At 37.0% G+C, this 13,331-nt stretch overlaps 1 long non-coding RNA gene across 1 annotated transcript in view; it reads left to right on the top strand.

Moving 5' to 3' along the window:
* The window catches only part of LOC143279478 (uncharacterized), an 11,719-nt gene extending 2,698 nt beyond the window's left edge, over positions 1-9,021 (top strand). The window contains exons 3-6 of the long non-coding RNA XR_013054891.1: positions 270-329; positions 890-943; positions 2,089-2,175; positions 8,508-9,021. This is a non-coding gene — a long non-coding RNA (uncharacterized LOC143279478). The remainder of the gene's footprint in view (positions 1-269; positions 330-889; positions 944-2,088; positions 2,176-8,507) is intronic.
* Positions 9,022-13,331: the final 4,310 nt, after the last annotated feature.

The following is a 13,331-nucleotide window of genomic DNA, read 5'->3' as shown; positions in this document are numbered from 1 at the left end:
CTTTTGAGAAAAAAAGTTATTAGTAAATACTATCATTATCATCATTAAGATTCTTATTAACTGTTACAGTTATAGATCAGACAAGGTTGCCAAACTGGTGGACAAAACTGTGTTGTGGGTTGCTGTTAGTGTTAGGTACACATGTATGTTAAAATGCATCGCATTTTGTATGTGTGAGTGTTAGTCACATTTTGTTGTGTGTATGTTACTATGTAACATTAATCTAATGTGTTACATATACAAAACTCAAAAGTGTTTGTGATTGACAGGATATATGACAGGATTGAGGATACATGACAGATTTGCCCTTTCACTGTGAACACTGAAAGGTAATATACAAGTTGTAACATGTATGTAGATATATATCTATATAGATAGATACATACATTGGTAAATATACATATAAAATATACATGCATGTATATACATATACATGTAAATACACGTGCATAGAATAGATAGATATATAGATAGATATATAGATAATAAGATATATGTGAGTTTTAGGGTACAAATTCAAGTCAATTATAGATTATTTCATGTGGCAGTCTCATTACCTCAAAAAAATGAGAGAGAAAATATTTGCTACAGGGACAGACACAGGGCAGCAAAAGGTGGAAAGGTGTCAGTATGTTCCCCTCACCTGCATCATCAGTGAACTTGACCATCATTAACATTATTATTAACTGTTTCGGCTATAGATCAGAGAAGGTTGCCAAACTGGCTGACAAAACTGTGTTGTGGGTAGCTGTTAGTGTTAGGTGCACATGTATGTTAAAATGTATGTATCCATTTTGTATGTGTGGGTATGTGTGTTAGTCACATTTTGTTGTGTGTATGTAGCATTGATCTAATGTTTTATATAAACAAAAGTGTTTGTGATTGACAGGATTATATGACAGGATCCATGACAGACTTGCCCTTTCACTGTGAACACTGAAAGGTAAGATCATCTTTTCTCTTTAGATGGCTAGCACAGTATGTAACAAATGACCTCAATTTCTTATATTTAGTGTTTAGTTGAAACATGGCTATGAATAGTATGATCATTATCATCATTAATATTATTAATATTAACTGTTACGGCTATAGATCAGAGAAGGTTGCCAAACTGGCTGACAAGACTGTGTTGTGGGTAGCTGTTAGTGTTAGGTGCACATGTATGTTAAAATGTATGTATGCATTTTGTGTATATTCTATATCTTTATTTAAATATACAAGTTGTAACATGTATGTAGAACTTAAATATAGATAGATAGAGATACATTGATTGATAGATATACATATAAAATGCACATGCCTGTATACACATATGCATGTAAAATACACTTGCATATATTTGACAGATAGATAGATACAGATATAGATAATAAGATATATGTGAGTTTTAGGGTACAAATTCAAGTCAATTATAGATTATTTCATGTAGCAGTCTCATTATCTCAAAAGAATGAGAGAGAAAACATTTGCCATCAGAGTAGACACAGGGCAGCAAAAGGTGGAACACTGCTGTGTGGCACCAATCCAATGTCATCTCCATCTGGAAAGGTGTCAGTATGTTCCCCTCACCTGCATCATCAGTGAACTTGACCATGACATGTCTTAGGCCAATGACAATTGGAATGATATTCTTCATTGATTAATGTAAACTTGTAGTTGTATGTAGTATATTATACCTGTTCCACAGGATACCATTCATGAAAATTTCATCAGCTATGCTTTATAATTAACAGTTGCAAATGTTTGTTATGTTGTTTTTTTTATATCAAGCAGATGATGACAGGCAGACCACTTAAGAATAGACTTTTAACCAGCATAAAGTTTCTGGTGTTTTGTTGTTGTTTTTTTTCCTTATATTTTTTTCAGATTCGTTGATAAATATTTCGATACTATGATAATGTGAAAACTTAGAATGGCAGAAGTTTTGTGTGAGAATGTAAGTTTTACTTTTATTAAGATCATACATTAAAATAAAGGATGTGAAATCACAAATGGAATACAGTCAAAATAGGTTATAAATATGATCTGACCTACTATTAATATATTCACAATTTACAAACATAAATATTCTGAACATGTTCATTTCAGCTGCTGCTTATCATCGTTTGCTGCAGAGACCGGCAGAGTCTGAGAGTGTGTGTGAATCAGATTCGCATGATTACTTGCAATTGTTTGGTAAGTGGATTTTTATTTTCTTTAATTTGTAAACAGTGTAATCACTTCTTAATGTGAGCATTTCAAATGTTCAGGCTTTTAGTTTTAACATTCTGTTATTATTTGTCTTAAATCTTATGGCCCAAAATCTGATTTGGTATCCAGTTTTTGTGACATGCTCTTTGAAATTATAACTTGATTATTTAGCTTTTAAGAGATCTGTTTTATTGCTTCATGCATTCAACATAATATTAATATACCACTTTGTTGCGAACATCATGTTTACATTTGCTTTTTTATGTTAAGTTTTATACACTGTTCATAACATTCACACTGTGACATGTTTCAGTTAAACTGACTCTTGAATGACAGTAACTTAAAATTTAAAGCATTTAAACTACTTCTCTGAAGGCAACAACAACAGCAACAAGTGAACAACAACAACAACAAACAAGTGAACAAAAACAACAACAAAATTTAAAAAAAGGAAACACAAAATAAACTTATTTTAAACGAGATAACATTTTTTTTTTTAACATTTACATGAAGTTGAGAACTTCACAACTTATCTTTCCCTGTCTTTCAAAAGCTGTAAACAGAAGAGGAGGAGGTAAGTGTCAACATTGTTTTGTCCATAAAGAAAGTATGCATCAATAACTATGCAAACTTCTCATAGATGCAATCAACATAATATGTTGAAAGGGAAGAAAGTCAGAAAAACCAGAACAACAAATAACATTTGTGTTGTAGAATTAGTCCCCAAAATGTTGCAAATATGCAAGTTAGGGTAAAAGATACCATATTTTCAACAACAACAAAATATTAGTTGGAATTTGTAAATTTAAACAGGTTTTTGCAGATTATTAAAAATATTTGCAGCTGAAATTAGTGAAAAGTTCACAACAGATAAAATGCAAATTTAGAATTTTTCCTTTCATCACTTCACTACCATTCCACAGCAAATTTTTTTACAATATCCTAAAGTAAAATGCAAAATTTAAGTATGTGGTTGTTTTGGATAATTCCAGTAACTACATTAGAGATAAATAGAAACAAGTCATTACACAAAACAAAACAAAAACAGGAAACAGTTGTCACATGACCTGCTTAACATCATGACAATAACTAAACAGCTGAACTGTTTTTAAAGCACTTTTTAGCAGATGTGATATCAGTCTGACCCAAATATGTAATGAAATGAGTGAATAAACCACATAAGATGAACATGCAAAACAGTCAGTAAGATTTTGATATTTAACAGCTTAATGTGTCTGAAAGGTAATTTGCTCACAACTTTACACTGTGATGTTGTGATGTTATCTCTTTTATGAAGTGCCAAGCAGCCAAGTCAGGTAAATTACTCTTGATGACTGCTGTTTAGCATCTTGATCTTGTTTCCCCTTATCTATTTTCACCATGTAGAAAAAGATGGGTGATCTTGTATATTGCTCATATTGTTTGATTTTTCTTCTTTTTTTCACAACATGGACAGTTTCATCTAAGTTTCTCACCAACTAAATAAAACTGAACAAGACTGGTCCAGCTGATTCCTGTAACACTTCTGAATATTTATTGCACTGTTGTACAGCATTTATTTAGTGGAAACTGGAATATCTCTTTCTTTTCTTTGTTGAATCATTGAGTTGCCTAACAACTGTGTTGTTACAGCTTCTTCAATAAAAAGTCTTCACCATTTAAAAGAAAAACTAACGTGGTAAATAGGTGTTCACTTTCAGTTTGTGTGTTAGGAACAGGAAAATCACCTATTCTGGCATTGAATTTCTCTACAGGTTATGGACAGTTGTAAGGTGGATGATTCTTTATTACCTGGTCTGAAAATTATGGTAATACTAACTAAAGGTAACTTTTTACAATCAATGAATCAGGTTGTGTGGTTTATGCGGCTAGAACATTTAATTCAGACTGATGAGGCCAAACCATCTGTATATTAAATTTTATTTGACAGGTACTGAAGACAGCAACTTTTTGGAATCAGCTTATTTGAGCAACTATAGGATTAACAGTTTTTAAAACAATAAAAGTATTCATTTGTACATTAAACTGTATACAGTTTGAAACAGTTTTCATATCCAGTTATTGGGTTTTTTTTCTCTTTACTTTTACTCTTTGTTTTAGTAAGTGTTGCTGAATTGCATCTATACTTTGAATCTGCATGTTGTCAGACAACATACATTCTCCTGTTAAAATGGATTGTGAAAAGCGCATTCAATGTGAGGTTTGTCAAAAGTTGTTTAAAAGCACAACCACTGTAGTTAAACACAAATGCCCCTATTGTAGGTTTTGTGGTAAAGTTTTTTCAACATTTCAGCGGTTTCAGTCACACAAATGTTCATGCTTGCAGACATCACCTGTTACTTCCATTGAGCAACACAACATTGCATTCACCCCTGTGCAGACTGAATGGCAGGTACAGAAATGTGAGCAGTTACATTTGGTGTTCAAATGCAGCCTTCCCTCTGTAGAACCCAAAGTTGAGGCAGGAGCACCCAAACAGATCATCAGTATAAGGGGGGATGGAAACTCTTTTTTCCGAGGTTTGAGCCTGGCAGTCTGTGGGTGTCAAAGAACATTCTTTGACCCCTTCACTTTTCTAAGTGCTGTTGTTGCTAGATCACGGATCTGAAGAACATGTGTCTGTTCTGTGGGTAGAGTTTGATGATGAAGGTGTCAGGAAAAAGACCCGTGAACAGAACAAACAGCTCTACACACAGAACATCAACACAAAGTGGACTCCTGTCTTCCAAAGTGTGAAGCAGTTTCGTGTTGGAAAACGTCAGAATGTTGCAGTTCTGCATAGACAGTTCCCTTTGACGGCTTACTCTGCTATCACCATCCACAAGTCACAGGGCTCCACACTGGAGAACGTGGCAGTGTCGTTTCAGGGAGCAGCACACCACCATCTTGTGTATGTGGCTCTCAGCAGAGCCAGAACTATGGCTGGTCTCCACCTGCTTGACTTTGATCCAAAGAAGATCAGAGTGTCACCAAAAGTCAAGCAGGAAATGGAAAGACTGAGACAAGAACCTGTTGTGCCCTGTCTGACTGATCTTCAGCAGTTTTCCACCACAGGGTTTGTGATTGTGTTTCACAACAGCCGATCACTTCACAAACACATTGCTGATCTCCGTGCAGACAGAAACTTGCTACAAGCAAGCCTCATGTTTATTTTTGAAACATGGGAGCATGAACAGGATGACCCGGAACACTACAAGATTGCAGATTTTACTGTGGTTGCCAGAAACACAGCTTCAGTGAAAGGCTGTCGTTCACATGCTGGTACACTTGTTTACACCAGAGATCACAGTCTGCCATTCAGTAGCAGTGCTAGCCAGAAGTGCAGCAGTGGCATTGAAATCACTGTGGTTGATGCCAGTACCAGCGTTAGAGGACTGGTTGTTGTTGGGATCTACTGTCCTCCACATGTCAGCATCACAGTTTTGTGTGCAGAACTCAGAGCAGTTATTCAGCAGGAGCTCACAAGTCACACTCATGTTATCATTGGAGGAGACTTCAACAGTGATGCTTCCCGTGGACTGCCTAGACCTCTTCAGGATTTCTGTGAACAGTTCAGTCTGCAACAGCTGATCAAAGATCCCACCACAGACTATGACTCGACACTGGATCTGGTTCTCACAAATGTGCCTGAGCCAACTCCTGCTAGTGTACTGGAGTCGTGGTACTCCAATCATAAGCCATGTTGGATAGTGTATCTATATTGAAATCAGGATGGGACTTTTTTTCGTTTTCTTTTAAGGCCTGGGAACCTTCCTTTTAAGTAATGATGGTTCTTGTGTGTGTGGTCTGGTGGTCAACCTTTTATCTCTTAATATATTTGATGTCATTACTCTTGCTTATGAGTATGACACGCTCTCTGTGTCTGTGTATCATCATCAGATTTCTCATCTGTTGTAGAGTTATTGAGAAAGATAGTTGGATAGGTATAGATATGTATGAAATATTTCTGTTTTATTCTTATGTGACGGGGTGGTAAGGTGGTGTTAGAGAAGGTGAAGACAGGTATAAGGTGTTAGCAGAAGAGAGCTGCAGCCAGGCAAGGTAGACTCGGGAAGGCGGTGTGCCGGTTTTTCTTCTTTTATTCTCTCATTCTTCCAGACCAGGAGAGTTCTCTATTTGTCTGGCACTCGCTCACTCCTTATATTCTGTTCCGCCGAACCGCAAAGCCAGTGCCGCGAAGTGACTCACGAAACCGGCCCTCCGTGAGCCTTGAGGGGCCAAGCTTGTGTTTGTTTGACCAAATTTGGCGGCTTCTGACTTTCGGCTCGGGGAACTAACATAGACATATTATATATCACACAAAACTACAAGAAACGAGCATTTTCTTAAGCTAAACCATTTTCTACAAAAATAATGTAGTTAAAAACTAAACAAAAAGAGTCACTGAATGAACGAGCTTTTAACGAGTTCATGTATCATTTTTGTACATTGCAACAATTAAAACGTCGCGATATGTAATATAATTGCAACAGTTAAGTAACTGAAAATCCTGAATTTTCAACTATATAAAAATCATCTATAGAATCTGCTTCTAGAGTAAAGATTTTTTATGTCAAAATTCAAGAGAAAACTCAACGGACAGCTCCCGTGTCGGCACGGGTTGGGGTGCTTTTGGCACTTGTGATCGACAATGAAATACTTCGTTTAAACCAACTACAACACAACTATACATGTATGATGCGAATCAGATTGATAACAGAAATGCAAACATCTGCAAGACACGCTATAAAAATGTCTAGGTATTGTAAAAACGTATTTTGCTCAAATCGGCACTGACGAATTCCAATGGCTTGAAGAAGAGAGAGTTTTGTGGGGCCGAAATACTGTCAGAAATTTCGTACTATCGCATGCCTATAACTTAGGTGTACACGGAAAGCGATACACGAGAAGAAAGCTTAATCATTTACATTGTAATGCACAATCTAAATTCCACGGCAGCTATATCGATTTATAGAAAACAAGGTATTTTATATGTTTCAACTGAGTGGATTTCGAAGATCGCGCCAAAATTCATTGACATAAATATTAGTTTAAAAGAGTTATAGGCTACCTGGCCAAATGATATCATTACAGTTGAGAAGTATGATCTTTCTGAAGTCCAATAACATAAAAACTATAATCTCATCTATAAGGAAGTGTTTATAATTTAACAAATGGATGAAAATCATCATGCGGTTCCGTGTAAAGGGAGATAACTTGTGACCGATTTACAACTTCCTTGTTAACCTTCGGCGAGTCACAAAAGTCGTCTACTAAGCTGGCCCAACGAAAATTGTAGCCAATCCGGTTACACTTATCATAACATAATAGGGATGAAACATAAAAGGTACTCTTTCCTTTTTGTCTTGTTTTGGGTGGGGGTGGGGGGAATTAAATTTTTCACTTAAGATAGACATACAATGATTCATTTTAAGATTCTGAAATGTTAACAAATGATACATGCTTTTTAACATATTGTCAGTGTATCTTTTTTTTTTTTCCGAAAGGTGAGGGGGTGCGGTGAACAGAATAATGAATTGATGTTTACCTTTTTATATATGTCACAGGTTTCCAGTCCTGAAATTCAAACTGTTACAGTAACCTGGGCTTGAAACTAATTGTTCTTTTGTTGTGTGTGTTTGGAAAAGCATACGTAATTATGATACTTGATAGAATAGGTAAATCCAACAGTCATTGGCTGGAACCATAACATTTTATCATTACAAAGTTTAAGTGTCCAGTTCAGCTTCAAGTATCTGCCATCAAACGGGTTGATAGATCAGATACATAACAAGTACAAGTTTACACTCGCATATTAATTGACATTTGATCACATGCAGCCACAGCAGAAGCTTTGGACACTTGTGCATGTTGTTTGCACAAAACAGTGCGTTGCTGTGTTGGCATGCACTTTTTCTTAAATAGATGCCTTGATCAGGAAATTTGGGATTGTTAAAAAAAACTTGCTTCACATATATGAAGTAGATCTATAGCTGTTTCTCGTGAGATGGTCCATTCTAATTTGAAGAGGGTTTGTGGTGTGGAGGGTATACTGCCTTGTACTGGTGTTGTAGGCATGGAATTATGGTTAATCAGCAGACAGTGAAATGTCAATAAAAATTGTAGCATAAGAAGAAGACCAGATTTAAATGCTTAAACAGAATCCATTGTTTTACTTTTTTTTCTTTAAATTGCAAACTATTCAGTAAACATTAGTGCTAATATATTGTGTTTTACAAAGTGAGCTTAATCCCGAAGCCCGACAAAATTCAGTTTCAAACACATGTCTTTGCATATTTATCTCTTATGACTGACAATTCGTCGTCCTTCTGTTTCAGGAAATGGACATCAGCCAGGACAGGAACAACAGAATCTTCTGTGAGAAAACCTGTATGCTTTTGATCTAAATAAACACAATACAATACAACATCATAAGCCTCTGTTGCTTGATCAGTTGATGTTTGGTTTGTTGAAGGTGCTGTTTGTGTGCCCCTGTGGGGATGTCAGGGACTCTTTCCATTAAAATACTATGCCCACCCTCTGGAAACCCTCTCCTGAAAATTTATCATTTTATATGTCACTTTTCCTTTTCTGTCATTTATTACTTCAGCCATGCTATTCATTCCCATCCATTTTTTTCAAGATAGCCATGATTATTTATTTTTCTGGACTTCATAATTGTGCATTCTTGAAAAGCTGTATTCAAATTTGGACCTAGGATATACGAGTTGCCTGCTGGCATTTTTTTTGTTTTCTATGCCTGTTATGTACAATTTGCGTATTATGTATAATTATGTCAATGTTCAGGTTTGATTGGTTTACTCTATCGATAGATTAATGGAAAGGCCAATTTGATGCATGTAGTTATATGTGCATGCATACGACTATTCATGCACACACACACACACACACACACACACACACACACACACACACACACAAAATCTCTCCCCCCACACCCCTTTTTTTTTTTATACAAGATCAAGATCAATATTATATGACACACAGTCACACACAAATTGTTTTTTTTTTTAATGGCTAACTCATGTTCAAGATTTTAAATCCCAAACTAAGTTCATGGCAGAAACTATATTACATATTCAGCATTTTTATGAATGAGAAGTAGCCAAAATGAAAACCGTCACTGTGGTGATTGATATTCAGTGTCTCAACACATTTACCACTCTGAATAAAGTCCGCAACTTGCTGCAACACAAGCAGCCATTACTTACATCTAACTGAAGTCACGCTTACCAAAAATAAACAACAAAAAACAATAATAATAATGATATTAAAATAAGATAAATGAAGATATCTTATTTTAATATCTAACCAAAGTCACACCTACCAAAAAAAAAAAAAAGATAATGATATTAAGATAAATAAATGAAAACAAGAACATCACTACAGTTAAAGCATTTCAGCCCAGTGCTTCCCTCATTGAACGACAAGCAACCTCCAGGTTGATGACCACTCCCTCCAACCACCTGAGCTCATCTTCTTCCACCACCAGTCAGTCATTTCAGAAACCATTTCCATCAGTACATTCAAAATGTCAGTTTCTCAAGATGGTGGCATTAGGACAAACTCATATATGTGCTAAACCACGTCTACCACACAGATGCCTGATCAGCAGCATAACCCAATACATCAGGCTTTGAGTGCATGCATGTTTGTGTACCCATCGGGGTAGATTTCGTCTGCACAACTTTTGCCAGAGGACAAACACTTATGTTGCCATGGGTTCATTTTCTGTGTGCAGTATGCTTCCTGCACATTAGATTGGTGTATCGTTGCATGATTTTAAATAAAGTATGAGAAAACGGATGAGACATGGATTTCAAACTCGGACTGTCACGGTTAACAGTGTAAACGCACACTGTCTGTCTGTCTGTCTGTCTCTCTCTCTCTCTCTCTCTCTCTCTCTCTCTCTCTCTCCATTGTCAATCACAGAGTATTGGGAACCGGGCTTTCACCAACATACACATATTTCATAAGGACATGGAGTGATTACCAGGTATATAATATACTTGCAATTTTCCTTTCTATGCATTGAACCAAAAAGTTGTCATTTGGACAGGATTCACACATGAGCCATGAAGGCTTTGCCTCTTGTTCAAGTGAATCACAAGTGAGTCTTGAAGGCCTTGCCTCTCTTGTTGTTTTTTTTGTTTTGTTTTTTTTCCCCTAACCCCTTCACTGTTGAATCTTGGTGAAAACACATCACTGTAGAATAGGTTTGAAGGGCATTTAAGACTTGCTTATTTTTTTCAAATTATCGATGGAGTAGTACTAGATTCTGCTGAACAAACGTAATGCAATCCCAAAAAGGAGAAATTAAAGTAAATGTGACTGTCATCCTGATCCGTATCCTTTAACTCCCTCCATACGAACGGCGAATGAGACGACGTTAACAGCGTTTCACCCCAGTTACCATCAACAAAATATTGCAAGCGGAAGGCTCTTATACTGAAGAGGTGAATGTTGACAAAGAATAGCACAATTCTGACGACGGAAGCTAAAGGTTGGGTCATTGAGACACCCACTGGACATCCGAGGGGTCTGTGTGGAGGAGAAGAGAGGACTGGCCGTACTGAGTGAGTTAACCCGACTTCAGTTAAGGGAACACCCTTTCACTTCACTCACGAACACACCGAACAAGCACCAGTCGAGGGGTTAACGATGTCTATCAGTGCTTCGATCGTCACATCCGTTCGTGCATTACAAGATGCATTGGTTTGTCATCAAGAGAGAGGCAATTTGAAGCTCGAGAGAATATTTCTTTTACCAGCGTTACACACAAGCAACATTGTTCTGGCTGTAGATCGACAATGCGATTGCGCCACTTTTGCCGTGTCGTGAATTGTGTCACGGTGTTGGTTTCAGCTATAGAAATGGGACAGAGAGACAGACGGAGAGAGAGTGGAGGAGAGAGAGAGACGCTCCAGATGCTTTTTATTTATACTGGCCTATCTAAAACGCTAATGTCGAGACATGGTACATTTCTCAGTTGCGGCATCAACGGTATTGTCGGGAAAGTAAAAAAAGCTAAACAATTAATTAACAAAGCAAATATTGTCAATAGAGCCATTCTAAATGGGACACACACACATACAGACAAAGAGGGACGCTCCAGATGCTTTTTATTCATACTGGCCTATTTACAGCGCTATGGTCGAGGCATGGTACATTTATAAGTTGCAGCAGCAACGGTATTATGGGGAAGGTAAAGAAAAATAAACAGTTAATTATCAAAACAAATATTGTAAATAAAATATTTAAAACAACAACAACAACAACAACAACAAAACAAACAACAACAACAAAAAACAAGGTAGGTAATTATACACATGTGTATGTGTCTGAGAGTGAGATAGAGGAAAGACCAGGGCATAGCAAAGAAGAAGAAGGGGGAGAGAGAGAGAGAGAGAGAGAGAGAGAGAGAGAGAGAGAGAGAGAGAGAGAGAGAGAATGAATGAACGAATGAATGAATGAATGAATGAATGAATGAATGAATGAATCTTTATTTTCCAACGGTGAAGACACTTTGGCCGACACTTACACATCTGCCGTTGATCTAAGACACACACAAACACATAGGCATATAAATGTTGTTATACATTTATACAGAGAGAGAGAGAGAGAGAGAGAGAGAGAGAGAGAGAGAGAGAGAGAGAAGGGAGAGACAGACAGACAAACAAACAGAGACAGAGAAAGACACATTCAAAGATTTGATATATACATACAAGTCGTTTTTATTGTATTTGTCAACAGAACTTCTCGGTTAGAAAACAGGACGCCCTTTGTTTGCATGCAGTTGTCAGACTCCGAACTTAGTCAAGCGTCGAAAATGCACAAAAACTTGCCTTTTTTTTCCTTCTTTCCTGTCTCCCTTTCATCAAGTGCAGTTGTTTCAATGACATGACTGCATGTGATTTCAGACTGGGATTTGATCAGCCTTACCAGCACGAAAGTGTGTCATCACAAGTCACTGTAACGTTGATGTTTTTTACTTTTTTTTTTTTTTTTTTTTACACTAATTGTCAACTGATTCTCTTGTTGAATTAACGACTTATAATGTATTGTATTGTATTGTATTGTGTTTCTCTTTTTATAACAACAAATTTATCTGTGTGAAATTCGGGCTGCTCTCCCCAGGGAGAGCGCGTCGCTACATTACAGCGCCACCCATTTTTTTTTTTTTTTTTTTTTTTTTTCCTGTATGCAGTTTTTATTTGTTTTTCCTATCGAAGTGGATTTGTTGCCGTGGGTTATTTTACTTGTGCTAAGTGCATGCTGCACACGGGACCTCGGTTTATCGTCTCATCCGAATGAGTAGCGTCCAAACCACCACTCAAGGTCTAGTGGAGGGGGAGACAATATCGGCAGCTGAGCCGTGATTCGAACCAGCGCGCTCAGATTCTCTCACTTCCTAGGCGGACGCGGTAGCTCTAGGCCATCACTTCACTTCTCTTTTACAAAGTCCAATTGCTACTTTTCTGTAATTGTACTTACATATTTATTTGAAATGGTTCCTCCCTCCTTCTTTCTGTTTTTCCCCAAAGTCACCCCCCTCCCTCCCTCTCATGCATTCCGTGCGATAACATTCAAATGCGAAAGTTAATAGTATACTTCAACAGAATGTCTACAATCACCAGTATGTGTGACGGAACTTAAAACAATATTCCACTCCACTTTTTTTTTTCTTTCCGCCAAGCTAATGCTACAAATACGTCAGCCTTTAAAATCCTGATCAGATATTGCAATTCACTCTGTTTTTTTTATTATTATTATTTTTTTTAACTTTTTAGGGATAATTGATATAATTACCGAGATGAAAAATAAGGAAACGTAATTCTCCACGGAGAAAAATGCAATATGCTTCCACGGACTGTAAATTAATATACTTCCCGTGTGTTTCAAAACGTCAAGCTGTATGGAATAAGTAGATATGTACATGCTTCTAATGTTTCAATGCCTTTGTAGGTACATGTGTGTGCGTGTGTGTGCGTGCGTGCGTGTGTGTGTGTGTGTGTGTGTGTGTGTGTGTGTGTGTGTGTGTGTGTGTGTGTGTGTGTGTGTGTGTGTGTGTGTGTGTGTGTGTGTGTGTGTGTGTGTGTGTGTGTGTGTGTGTGTGTGTGTTCAGTGTATCAGTCACATTT

Source organism: Babylonia areolata, chromosome 2, assembly GCF_041734735.1.
Source record: "Babylonia areolata isolate BAREFJ2019XMU chromosome 2, ASM4173473v1, whole genome shotgun sequence".
In the NCBI taxonomy this organism is placed as follows: domain Eukaryota; kingdom Metazoa; phylum Mollusca; class Gastropoda; order Neogastropoda; family Buccinidae; genus Babylonia; species Babylonia areolata.
Note: the sequence above shows the minus strand (reverse complement) of the source record. Positions and strands in the feature narration are given on the sequence as shown.